This window comes from Pseudorasbora parva, chromosome 12, assembly GCF_024679245.1.
Source record: "Pseudorasbora parva isolate DD20220531a chromosome 12, ASM2467924v1, whole genome shotgun sequence".
Taxonomy (NCBI): domain Eukaryota; kingdom Metazoa; phylum Chordata; class Actinopteri; order Cypriniformes; family Gobionidae; genus Pseudorasbora; species Pseudorasbora parva.
Window position 1 is genome coordinate 5,407,521 of NC_090183.1, and position 11,950 is coordinate 5,419,470.

An 11,950-nucleotide genomic window follows, 5' to 3' on the forward strand; every position below is an offset into this window, starting at 1 on the left:
ACAACTCTGGACCTCATTTCCTTTCATTGAATAGACAGAGAGAATAACGACAGAATTATCTTTTGATTGAACTATCGACACTGTTGTCGTTCTGTCCGCTGCCTCTAGAGGACAGTGTCACATCAGATGAATCTCCCGTAGTTCATCTAAACTACACGTGTTTCGCATGATCACATGTGATTAAACAAACGCACAAATTCAACATGATGTGCACTGCGATTAGCGTGTTCATGAGTGAAACTAAATGTGAAGGACAAAAACGAGATAAACAACAGACAGAGCAGAAGTGCAAAATAAACACTTCCGTATCAAGTATTCCGTATGAAGGTGTGATAACCTTGGTGCCAGATACCACAGCTCACCTTCAGGGGCCTGTGGAGTTCATGCCTCGACGGATCACAATATTAGGAAGGTGGTCATAATCATATGCCTGATCAGAGCTGGTAGAAAGGAGAAATTGCGTGTGACTGAGCTAATTTGAAGATTTTCAGGTAAGAAAGTAAAATGTTTTCACCATGATTATTTTTTGCTTAGCAATCATTGAATTTATAGGTACGATGATTTAACTTACATGACCTGAAGTAGCCATTTCTCATATTTTTATTTATTTATGCTAACTTCAAACCCACATGCTAAAACATTAATGGCTGGGGTGGGGATCGTTGTAACAGTTTATTCAAAATGTTACATCCATCTTCTGATGATTCCAATTAGTCCATCCTATGTTTAGGCAAAATCACGTGAGGTTTGTGTGTGTGTGTGTGTGTGTGTGTGTGTGTGTGTGTGTGTGTGTGTTGAGGGTTTTATTCAGTAAATGTGTTTCTATCATAGTTTATGTGCATGTCTTCTTACCAGCTAAAAAAAATATTACGTTTTTTGTGCACATTATTGGAATTCATGCTAATCTTGATGTGTCCATCCAGCGTTTTGGAATCATGCAACATAGTGAATGAACCCGTATGTGACAAGAATACACACTCACACAAACACACAGCTTTTGCTCAACATTTAAAGGGATAGTTCACTTTAAAATGAAAATTCTGTCATCCTTTACTCACCCTCAAGTTGTTTCGAATCAAATCTGTATGAGTTTCTTTCTTCAGCTGAACACAAGGGAAGATATTTTGAAGAATGTCAGTAACCAAACGGTTAACTGGAGGAGCCATTGACCTCCATAGTATTTTGTTTTCCTACTATGGAAGTCAGTGGCTTTTTGAAGAAAGAAATTCATACAGGTTTGAAACAACTTGAGGGTGAGTAAAGGATGACAGAATTTTCATTTTAAAGTGAACTATCCCTTTAAAGATCTAAAAAAATACTTTTTTTTGTTCAGTTTAAATTGTTCAAAACAGGTTTTTCTTAGTTCTTCAATTATGTTTATGCAAGAAATTGGTTAGAGTGGGTGTTATTTCAGCAAATGACCTCTCAGTGTTACATTTGTCTCCAGCGAGTGTTACTACTCATATTCTAGCTAGAGTTATATTTGTAGGAGACAAATGTGGCTACCATGTATCTAAATTTGAGACATCTAGCACAAACAACCACTGAGTTACTGATGCTCAAACAAAAAGTGTTACAACCATCCCTGGTCTCCTGTATATTAAAAAAGGATGTAGCTCCATTTAATCACTGCGCCATGAACATTCTTTACTGTATAAATATAGTGCCTTATTAGTATGCAGGGAATTGTTTTACATATCAAAAAATTAATTTACACTGGTAATTTGAATTCAACTTTCTCTAACACAGGATAAGTAGGACAGGTCAGTGGAGGATGGTTTGTGGTTCATTCTCAAATTACTCTATTGTGACATTGCGAAAGCAATTAAAACGAAGGGAGAGAGTTTTCTGTCCTTCACCGTCAGTGACACTGCAGCTCTGGGAGGACGAGAAAAGAATTCAAGAAATGAACCGCCTGAAACCTGTCCAGGGTTTCATTCTCTCATTACTGTAATGTGTAAACCTCATCATTCTCATTACTGGAATGTGGAGAACTTGAAAATCATACATTATTTAAATTGTAAAGTATTTATATACTGTTTGTTTTAATATATGCTGATGAAGTACTTTCATTATTATAATTATTATTATTATTATATTATTATTCATATAGGCATGGCATTTAAATGGTGCACCAAAGTACTTCTGAGAATGGCATTACCATACAATACAAAAACATGGTCATATCATAGCAAAAGTAGCCTTAGTGAAGGGCTGCATCCAAAATCGCAGTGGGAAATATATATAGTGGAAAACAGTGACAAAAGAATTGTCTGAATTCACAGTACTTATAAAAGAGTAGGCAAAAAGTACCCAGATTACTACTTCCAGCGCAATTATGAAGTGTGCATATGATGGACACTTTACTATCCCCAAAATATTTTCCTCATATTTTGATGGGTTAAATCTACCTAGGGTCATTAAAACAAATACCCAAAGCTATCTCCTCCGGAAATCACTTTTGGCCACTTCTGTTTTTAGTAATTCTAGTAAAATTAAAAATAATAATAAAGTAATTCATTAATTTTAAAATGTACAACAAAATATGTTACTTTTTCAAATAAGTAACACAAGTTACTTTTTTCCCCATTTATTGACTGACAGCTCTCTTGTCCCAATGTTGAGAGAAATTGTAAGTGCGGGCATTGTGTGTAGTTATTGTAGTTTTAGAATAAATGCGAGCATGCATTCACATGTGAATTTGCATTTCCTTTACATTTCCCCCAAAATAGAACTTTTTTTTTTATTATTAAAACACAAACAAGCCCAGCACAGGTGAGAAAAAGGAATGTAATGCATTACTTTAAAAAGAAGAAAGTAATTCCCCAACACTCCTACTGTATACATAGTACTTTTAGGAACTTCAAAGAATATAGTTTTCATGCAGGTTTTCGGTTCTGTCAAAATCTAATTTTCGTGAATAATAATCATATTGAGATCTTAAACGGTCCCTGATCCTGGACATTAGCAGCACTGACGTCTCCTCTCACTGCAGAGTTGCTCTACACACACACACACACACACACACACACACACACACACACACACACACACACACACACACACACACACACACAGCCTTCAGCTGAATGTCATCACTGCACAGCCCATGTGAGAGTGGAGCCAGAGGCAGCAGCCGGCAATTAATTTCTCGAAAAAGTGCTCTTTTAATTAAACAAATGGTCCTGAAAAATGGTGAGCGAGAACTAGTGTCAGAATTCCCACATGTGAAGGAGTTCATTACTGTTCACAGAGCCGCGGGTTAACCGACCTCTTACACACACACAAAAGAGGTGTTTTACTCCGTTATACCAATAACAGAAGCCCACAATGGAAATCCCAGTGAATCATGGCATTTTCATTTACTGACTTTAACATAAATATAAAAGAGACACTTTCATGTCCCCATCATATATTGAATTAAATATTAAACATCTTAAATCAAATTAAAACAAAATATCATAAATGACTTCGGCTTGAGTATAGATGTTCATTTTTGGTGTTGAACTAACTCCTACAAAGACAATTTGTAAATCCATATTAGTCCTTTTATTTCCTCAATATCACTTTTCATCCTGTTAGTCTTCTTGCTTTACTTTTTAAATGTACAACCTTTATAATAAATATAAAGTACAACAGTGGAAAAAAAGTAAAATGGCCCTAACTAACAAAAGCCAGTTCCTCAATGTCATCATCCTCCACATCATGTTGGAGGGAAATAAACATGACAGCCATAAGCACTATATCATCACTTCTGTGATGTCAGGTGCTTTGTATCACTGCCATTGTATAAATAATCAAGTGTCTGAGCTGAGCTTGATCAAATACCTCACTCAAAGTCAGTCAGTTCACACGTGTCCTGGCAGAGCACTGATGCTGTTGAAACATGAAGTCACTATAATTTTACCTTTAAATGCAGCGACGGTAATGCAAAGTCCAGATTCAAACTATCATTTGTCCATGTGTCCAGCGCAGCCTGCTGAACCGCACCGTCTGCATCTGTCCTATAGCCAGACTTTCATCAGACATCTCCTCTGTCTGACACATGTGACGCTTTACATCACTATTCTCCAAGGACTCAAGACTTCTTCTCTCAAACAATGTCTTTGAATCTCACTGTGGAATATTTGTGAGACAACAAATGTGAGTTTTCCATGAAAGCATTCTGCCGGTTTGATCCATCCTGTTATATTTAAACCTAACACATGCAGAAATCCAACATCAAATGTCAAACATTTAAATCCAAACAATGAATAATAAATTGAGACGCATTTGTGTGAAAAATACACTTATTTTGCAAACAAATTCATGCATTTTGAATATCAACCAAATATTTTTGGGGTAAGCTCATTACATTACATTACATTACATTACATTACATTACATTACATTATATTATATTATATTTAGGGCTGTCAAACAATTAATCACCTCCAAAATAAAAGATTGTGTTAATATAATGTGTGTGTACACTGTATTCTACAAATATATATAAAATACAAACACACGTCTGGTTTACTATCTTTGTGTGGACTCTACATAGATAATGGTTTTTATACCATACAAACTGTAATGTATGTATTACACAATACACAAAATGTATTTCAAAAAACATCAACCTGTATGATTTCTAAGCCTTTTGAAAAGTGGGGACCGCTGGCTGGTTCCCAAAATGTAGGTGATCTCAGGTTTTACTACCCTTATTGGTCCCCACAATGTAATCTAAACAAGGGCACACACACACACACACACGTGTATTTATACACTACATAATAATTATAAACAGTACACACATATATTATGTAAACACAAACTTTTATTTTGGATGCAATTAATTGTTTGACAGTCCTAATTATATTATATTGCAAACAATAAAAAGCACATTTAGCTTAAATAAAATGAAGCCTATTGTACTACCTTTTTGTGCATTGTTACAATAATTCCCACATTCCCGTTAATGAAAAAAATTATTAACATGACTGTGTTAGCAAATATTTATATAAATTGTACTGTATTTTAAAATGTATTTAGCTGATGGTAGTAGCCTATTGGTTATAATGCCTTTAATTTAAAATTTTGGATGGATTAATGTATCTTAATCAGTATCATTATAGGCATACTATTTTGATCATTCGCAGGCATTTTGTTGTTTTAATTTAAGTTTTTTTTGTTGCTTTTTTTTTTTAGCTTATTTTATTTCAGTTTTCTTCATTTTCAACAAGTTAGTTCTGCTAATTAAGTTTAAGGTTTTTCATAAAGACTTGCGTTGTATTTTATTTCAATGAATGGCACTGATTTGAATAGTCTTAGCTCAGTGTTTTTCATAACTCTTCTCCGTTCTCTCACATTAGCAGTGTGTGAGGCCTAAGGTTTTGTCACATTTCAGGATAGTCTGTCACCCCCCCCCCCCCCCCAAAAAAAAAAAAAAAAAAAACACACACACGGTCACAAATACCCTACATTTACCCACAGCCACCAAACGAAACTACCGCGATTTACTCTAGAGATGATCAGTGCTAATGTTAGCGGCGAGAGAATCGCACGTGTTCGCGAGCGCGGGAAGCTGCTGGCCGTGTGAAGTCGTTGTTTGCGGCCGGTGCGGCTCTCCGAGCAGCTGTGGGTGACGAAGATGCTCAGATTTGCTTTCACACAGCCCGGAGCGCATCGGAGAGGAAGACGGCGATGTCAGACATGCCTTCGTCACGTCACCGCCCGCTAGCTGTCCTCATACCCTCTCATACGGACCCCCGCGCTCGCACGCACGCGGCTCGCGGAGAGAAGCGCCACAGGAGCGCGCGGTTAAGAATAGCAGAAGTCATGTCGCATCAGATGCAAGTGCTCGGCGTGTTTTGGGGGCTGTTTCGTTGCGGCGCAGAACTCGCGCGAGTCTCCCCTCCTGCAGTGATTATCTGCTGCCGTTTGCATGCTGTCACTCTTCCTTGGCGCTCTGCGCGGGAGCTCTGGCCCTCAGGTTGACATAATCCCGCGGAGGGGCCCGAGCGCGGACCCTTTATTAAAGTGATTCTGTTACAGCGCCGGCAATGCATTACAGCTGGCCTGTTCCCCGCAGACTGTATGGTTATTGTGCAGTCGAGACATCCCTTCTTGTTTCATATCTGTGTCGTTTCGAAAAAGGTGTTTTAGGGTTATTGACTAAATTAAAGTAAAAAACCATCTATGTGCATGTTCACGTGACGGCTGTTGCGGGAGGAAGACAACATGTTACCTTTTGGCTCATCAAGCTCATATCGCAAAACCGCATACTGTATTACTGTAAGAATTAGATCATCATTTACTCGCCTTCATGTCATTCCCAATATGACTACATGAAAAATGTTCATGCTGGATTTTGAGAGAGAGAGAGAGAGAGAGAGAGAGAGAGAGAGAGAGAGAGGGGCATGAAACATGAAGACTCTGACTGAATGAAGAGAACATTCAAAAGTAACACATTCCCATGTTTCCAGAATGTGAGATGATACAAAATCTCATCTCCATTTTTGATGAATGACTATATATATGCTTATTTTAATTTCATAATTTCATCTGAATATCAAAATTTTTGGGATTTAGTCAGTCGACGGTTTGGAGGTTAATTGATCAAATTTGATGTCCTATTAATTTAATTTAATTTAGTGATCTATCATCTATGACATTATGTTGAATATCAAAGTTTTTAGTATATTTGTTAATTATGTATTTGTGGACACATTAATGTTTTTAGATTTATAGAGTAATAGTTTTTGTTTTAAAGTAAAAAGATTAATTGAGACCCTTGGGGTAAGATGGACCACCTACAATTGTCATAGAAGGCCCTGAGTGGCATGTTATTACTAGTGTTATTTTTTTTTTAAATGGAATAATATTGTAATTAATGGGGTTATTATTTAGTATTTCCATTAATTATATGTACATTTCAGTCATCTTCACTTTAATTAAAGGGCACCTATTAAGCCCCTTTTTTTTTTACAAAATAATATAAGTCTCAGGTGTCCCCAGAGTCCCCTTTCTGTGAAGTTTCAGGCACAAAATTCCTGACATTTAATATATAATTTTTGGGTTTGAGAAAAATGAGCTGTTTTGTTGTGTCTCCTTTAAATGTAAATGAGCTGCTGCTCCCGCCCCCCAGAGGGCGGAGCCTTCACAGCTGTCACACAAATGAAAACTAAAAAATGAAACATCTGTTTGGTTATGATCATCTCTATCGCAGACACGCTCACGTGACATTATAGTTCTTACTCATGAAATATCATCTGCATGCGTCTTAAATCCTTATCAACTTTAGCACACACACCCAACGCATGCGCAGTTGCGTGCCGAGAGTGGTGTGTCGGTGCGTCGGTGAGTATTAAACTACTAGACTAACTTTAGCTCTCTTTCATGTGTTATTGTGATTAAACTGTCAAATGTACACAAGGTTCTGTCAGAAAAACGCAAAGTTCACAAGAAAACAGTTGGTTATGTCTGTGCACGTATGCAGCAAGTACAGAAATCCTGTGTGTATGTGTATTAAAGTGAAAGCAGTGTAATAGTACTGCTATATCTGCTGCTAATATGAGTCAAACAACAAAAGAGAAACAGAAAATCACTCACTGCTCTTTACTCTATAACTTTAGCAGTTTTAATCAGCCTGATCTCACGAAAATGCGTATATATAGTACGAGTTTGCAATCTCGTGGAATGTATACGCCAATATGAGTTTTGGTGTGTGTATGGTACGCGGTTTTTCGCGTGCATATGAGACGCACTTTATGGCATATTATACATACGGACCCCCCACCCCACCACCCTAAACCTACCCAAGAGCGTGTCATATGCACGCCATAAAGTGCGTATCATATGCACGCGAAAAAGCGCGTACCATACGCACCATTCCACGAGATTTCGCACTCGTACTGTTTATACGCATGACCATGATATCATGTTGGTTTTAATAGGAACACATTTCTTACTTGAATTCTGTTGTTAAAGGTGCCCTAGAATGATATGAAACAATATTTTAAATTGTTCTCTGATATTTAAATAGAGGGCATCCCTTCAGACCCATTTGAATAAATCTTGCATACAACATGACACAGACAAACTTCTTTTTTTCCACTATTTTCTGTAATTTAGTGGAAACAGCCCAAACTGTCTGCAGGGTTGTAGAGCACACAGGGCCTGAGTTACACACTTTCAAAAATGAATTTATAAAAAAATAATAATCAAAAGGCACCTACTTTTTTGGGGGATTATTACATCTTAGACAACATATACTTACATGTTTATCACTTTTAGCAGTGTTTTATGTACCTTCAAAGGGTTTCCTGTAAAATGACACCAACATTTTGAACCTAGACCACTGTATGTGTGTATGGGGATCGACATGCGTATCTACTGTTGTATTTTATGACAACACTGGCAGGAAATAATATTAACCTTTGTCATTTGACAAACTGTTATGTGTGCTACTTGGAGTTTCCAATACTAGCATCTTGCGTTGGATCTAGACAACACAGGGGATATTATCGTAATGTTGTCTTACTAAGAAACTTTCAGTTTAATCAGAAATGGGTTCGACAGTCAAGAAGTGGAAAAAATCACTACATACTGTTTGCAGGAATATGGTTGAATTGGCCCTTTCTTCAGTTTTAGACACTGAGCGACTCCTGCTTGATTTTGTCCCAACTTTGAATTCAATTGTTGCGGTATTTGATTGTAAAATCAAACATGACTTTTGCCTTTTTTTTATCTGTGAGAAGGTTATGAAAAGTCCTCACGTCCCCTGCACAGCCTGGAACATGACATTTGTGTCCGTGATCTGCTGTTTTCACTATCCTCCTTGTTTATCTGCTGAACTCCCAACATGCAAATGTTAGGGGTGTACATATTAATGATCCCAGCGATTGCGTCACATGTGCCGTTATGTTGAAAATAGCCTGTTTTTCCGTGGTGTTTTTTACAAACAAGATTTACATATGAAGGAGGAGGCAATGGTGTTTGAGACTCACTATGCCAATACGGCAGTGTCCTTCAACACTCGTGGGCGGGGCCTGTAAAATGTAATGTATGCAAACGGTTTGTTCTGAGGCTGCTTATGATTATGGGGATAAAAAAAAAAGTGGTTCGTTTTTTATTTTTTTTATTTTTACCATTATAGGGTGTTTGTGTGCACACAATGCCAACACATATTTATGTTCAAACACCATGTAAAAGTGAATTTTACACAATAGGTGCCCTTTAAAACCTATACAAGTTAAGTGAAATAATTAAATTTGCATTCACACAATCTGTAAAACTATGGACCAAATCTAACCAATGGATTTCAAATAAAATTAAACCAATGGTTGAGTTGTTCATATTTGACCCAGCCATGGGTTAAAACAACCCAGCATTTTTTGGAGTGTAGTGTTACTATTGAAATATCTTCAATTAAAATATAGGCAATTAAGGCAAAGATTAATATAATAATACAAAGTATTCTGCTTTCTCTGGTACTCAATTATTCAATTAAATGGTCAAAATACAATTTTAAATAGAATAGTTGATTTAGTATTTTACATTGACATTTTAAAAATATAAACAAATATTAATAAGAATTATATCAAAAGTTGTTTTTTCAGGACGTCTCCTTTTGAGCGCCGCTGCTGTTTAAATGTTTGACAGGCTCCGTCTGTCTTTCATATCCAATTAAACACAATAGATGGACACTTTCTGATTGTATAGCAATAGTAATTGTGCAGCTTGTTTGACACGTGTCGGCTCTTTATGTCACGTCTGTCCTATTTCTTCACGCAGGGATGTATATAAGAACGTTTTTGATGGGGGGAAAAGATATTCTTTCAATTAAAAGGCTCTGATTGAAAAAAAAGACCATTTCTACAAACTTCATTCTTCATCAAGAATCCAATTACCGTATGAAAGGGAAAGTGTAAAGAGTTTTTATTGAATGTAGTTGGTAATGATGGACTCTGAATGTAATAACTCTGCCAATTAACCGTTTTCATTTGATTTAGACTGACTTTATGATCTCTCTCAATATCAATTACACGGAAAGCTTTCAAAGCTCTTCTTCACCGTGAGACGGGCAGAGGAGAGTCTAATTAATGCATTCTAACCAGTTTTCATTTGCGGGTTAATTACCAATTCACAGTTTCTAGGTCAAGCACACCATGTCTACTGTCATGCAAAGTGACTCTTTGACAAAGTGCTATGGCTATTTTTATATTTAAAAAAACAAAAAAAACAATTCATAACCAATCTTGCAATGCTACACATAATTATTATTTTAATTGACAAGTTTTACAGAATGTATTCTACACGCCCACCACCACATTTGTTTTATCTATTGTCTGCTTTGCATTATTTGATCTTTTGTATTTTATCTTTATTGTCAAATGTTTTGCAGAATTCTAAAATGACATATGTGCTTGAGTATACCGTGATGCTGAAAATACATTACATTTTCTTCTTTCAGATCTCATAAGCAGTCATGTTCCTAAAGATCTGTAAGCTGATTGATTGATTGACAGCTGTCAGTTAATGTCAGCAAGTTTATTTAGTGCTGAATAAAGCCAAGACTTCTCTTTTTTCATTTACACATCCAATCTACAGTTTACCTTCAAAAGCACTGGAGAACTGTGGATATTGTTGGCTCCTGTGATCCAGGCTTATTATAAGGAAAAAATCGAACTAAAACCATGAATGCTCTCAACGTTTGCTGCTTTGCCCTGCCAGCAGGGGTCAGTGTTGCTGTGAAAACTGAATTTGAGAACAGTGGCCAACAGTACTAGATCAACCATGAGAATAATCCAGATCTATTCATCCAGCTGTCTGTCCAGTAACGGTGATTAAAAGTGCATATAAATATGTGATTTTGGTGGTGGTCAGTCTACACATTCACATTAATGTAATGCAGAGTTATTCCAGAGTCATTCTGTTCTCCTAACATCTAAAGTTTCTAATTGCTCTCTTTTGTGGTTGTGCTGCATTCAGTCGGTGAATGAAGAGTGCTGTGGAATGCGCATCATCTCTCTCTCTCTCTCTCTCTGTGTGTGTGTGTGTGTGTGTGTGTGTGTGTGTGTGTGTGTGTGTGTGTGTGTGTGTGTGTGTGTGCTGCTCTAGTGATTGATGTTGTTCTTCAGAGGAGTGTGTGTTCGCTGTGCTCAGGGAGCTGCAGTCCAGGTCTGTGTTTATTTGTGTTCAGTCAGGGGCCGCGGCCCTCAACCAACTCCATCCTCTCAGACCAACGCTGGGTCACTGTGTGTTCAGACAGCGGCATGATATGATTGAAGCAATAAAGAGTCTGATATGAACACACACATGAAAAACAGAGGAAACAGAGGTTTCACCCAGAGGAAAATGTTATTGCTCTTTTTCAGCTCAGGACATTTAAGGGACATCTCAACTTTGTTGTTGTTATTATTATTATTAGACCTTTATCCTAAAATTCCAGACAAAAAGTAAAAATAGACCTACGATAGCCATACACTTTTAAAAATAAAGTGTTTTTTTTTTTTTATAAAGTTTTTTTTTCTTTTCTTTTTTCACGGCGATGCCATAGAAGAACCATTTTGGGTTCCACAAAGAACCTTCAAGGAAACAATCTTAAAAGAACCATTTTTTGTATTAGTGTGAAGAACATTTTCCATTCTAAACCTTTTGTGGAAGGGAAAGGGTCCATAAGGTTCTCCATACACCAATAAGAACATTTTAAGAGTGCTCTGTAAGAATTTACACTTCGGTTCAAGTGTATTTTTAGAAGTTCACCAAGGTTGTATTTACATGATCAAAAATGTAGTTATATTGTGGACATATTCCTTACCATTTAAAATAATTGCTTTGTGTTTTAACACTGTGTTAAAAATATAGGTCAGAACACATGTACGTTTAAGCTTGTTTAACAGATATTATAAGTAAACATTTAGAAGTAATTCAGGTGTAATCGAGCCTTGTTTGTGGTCCTGTTTCCACC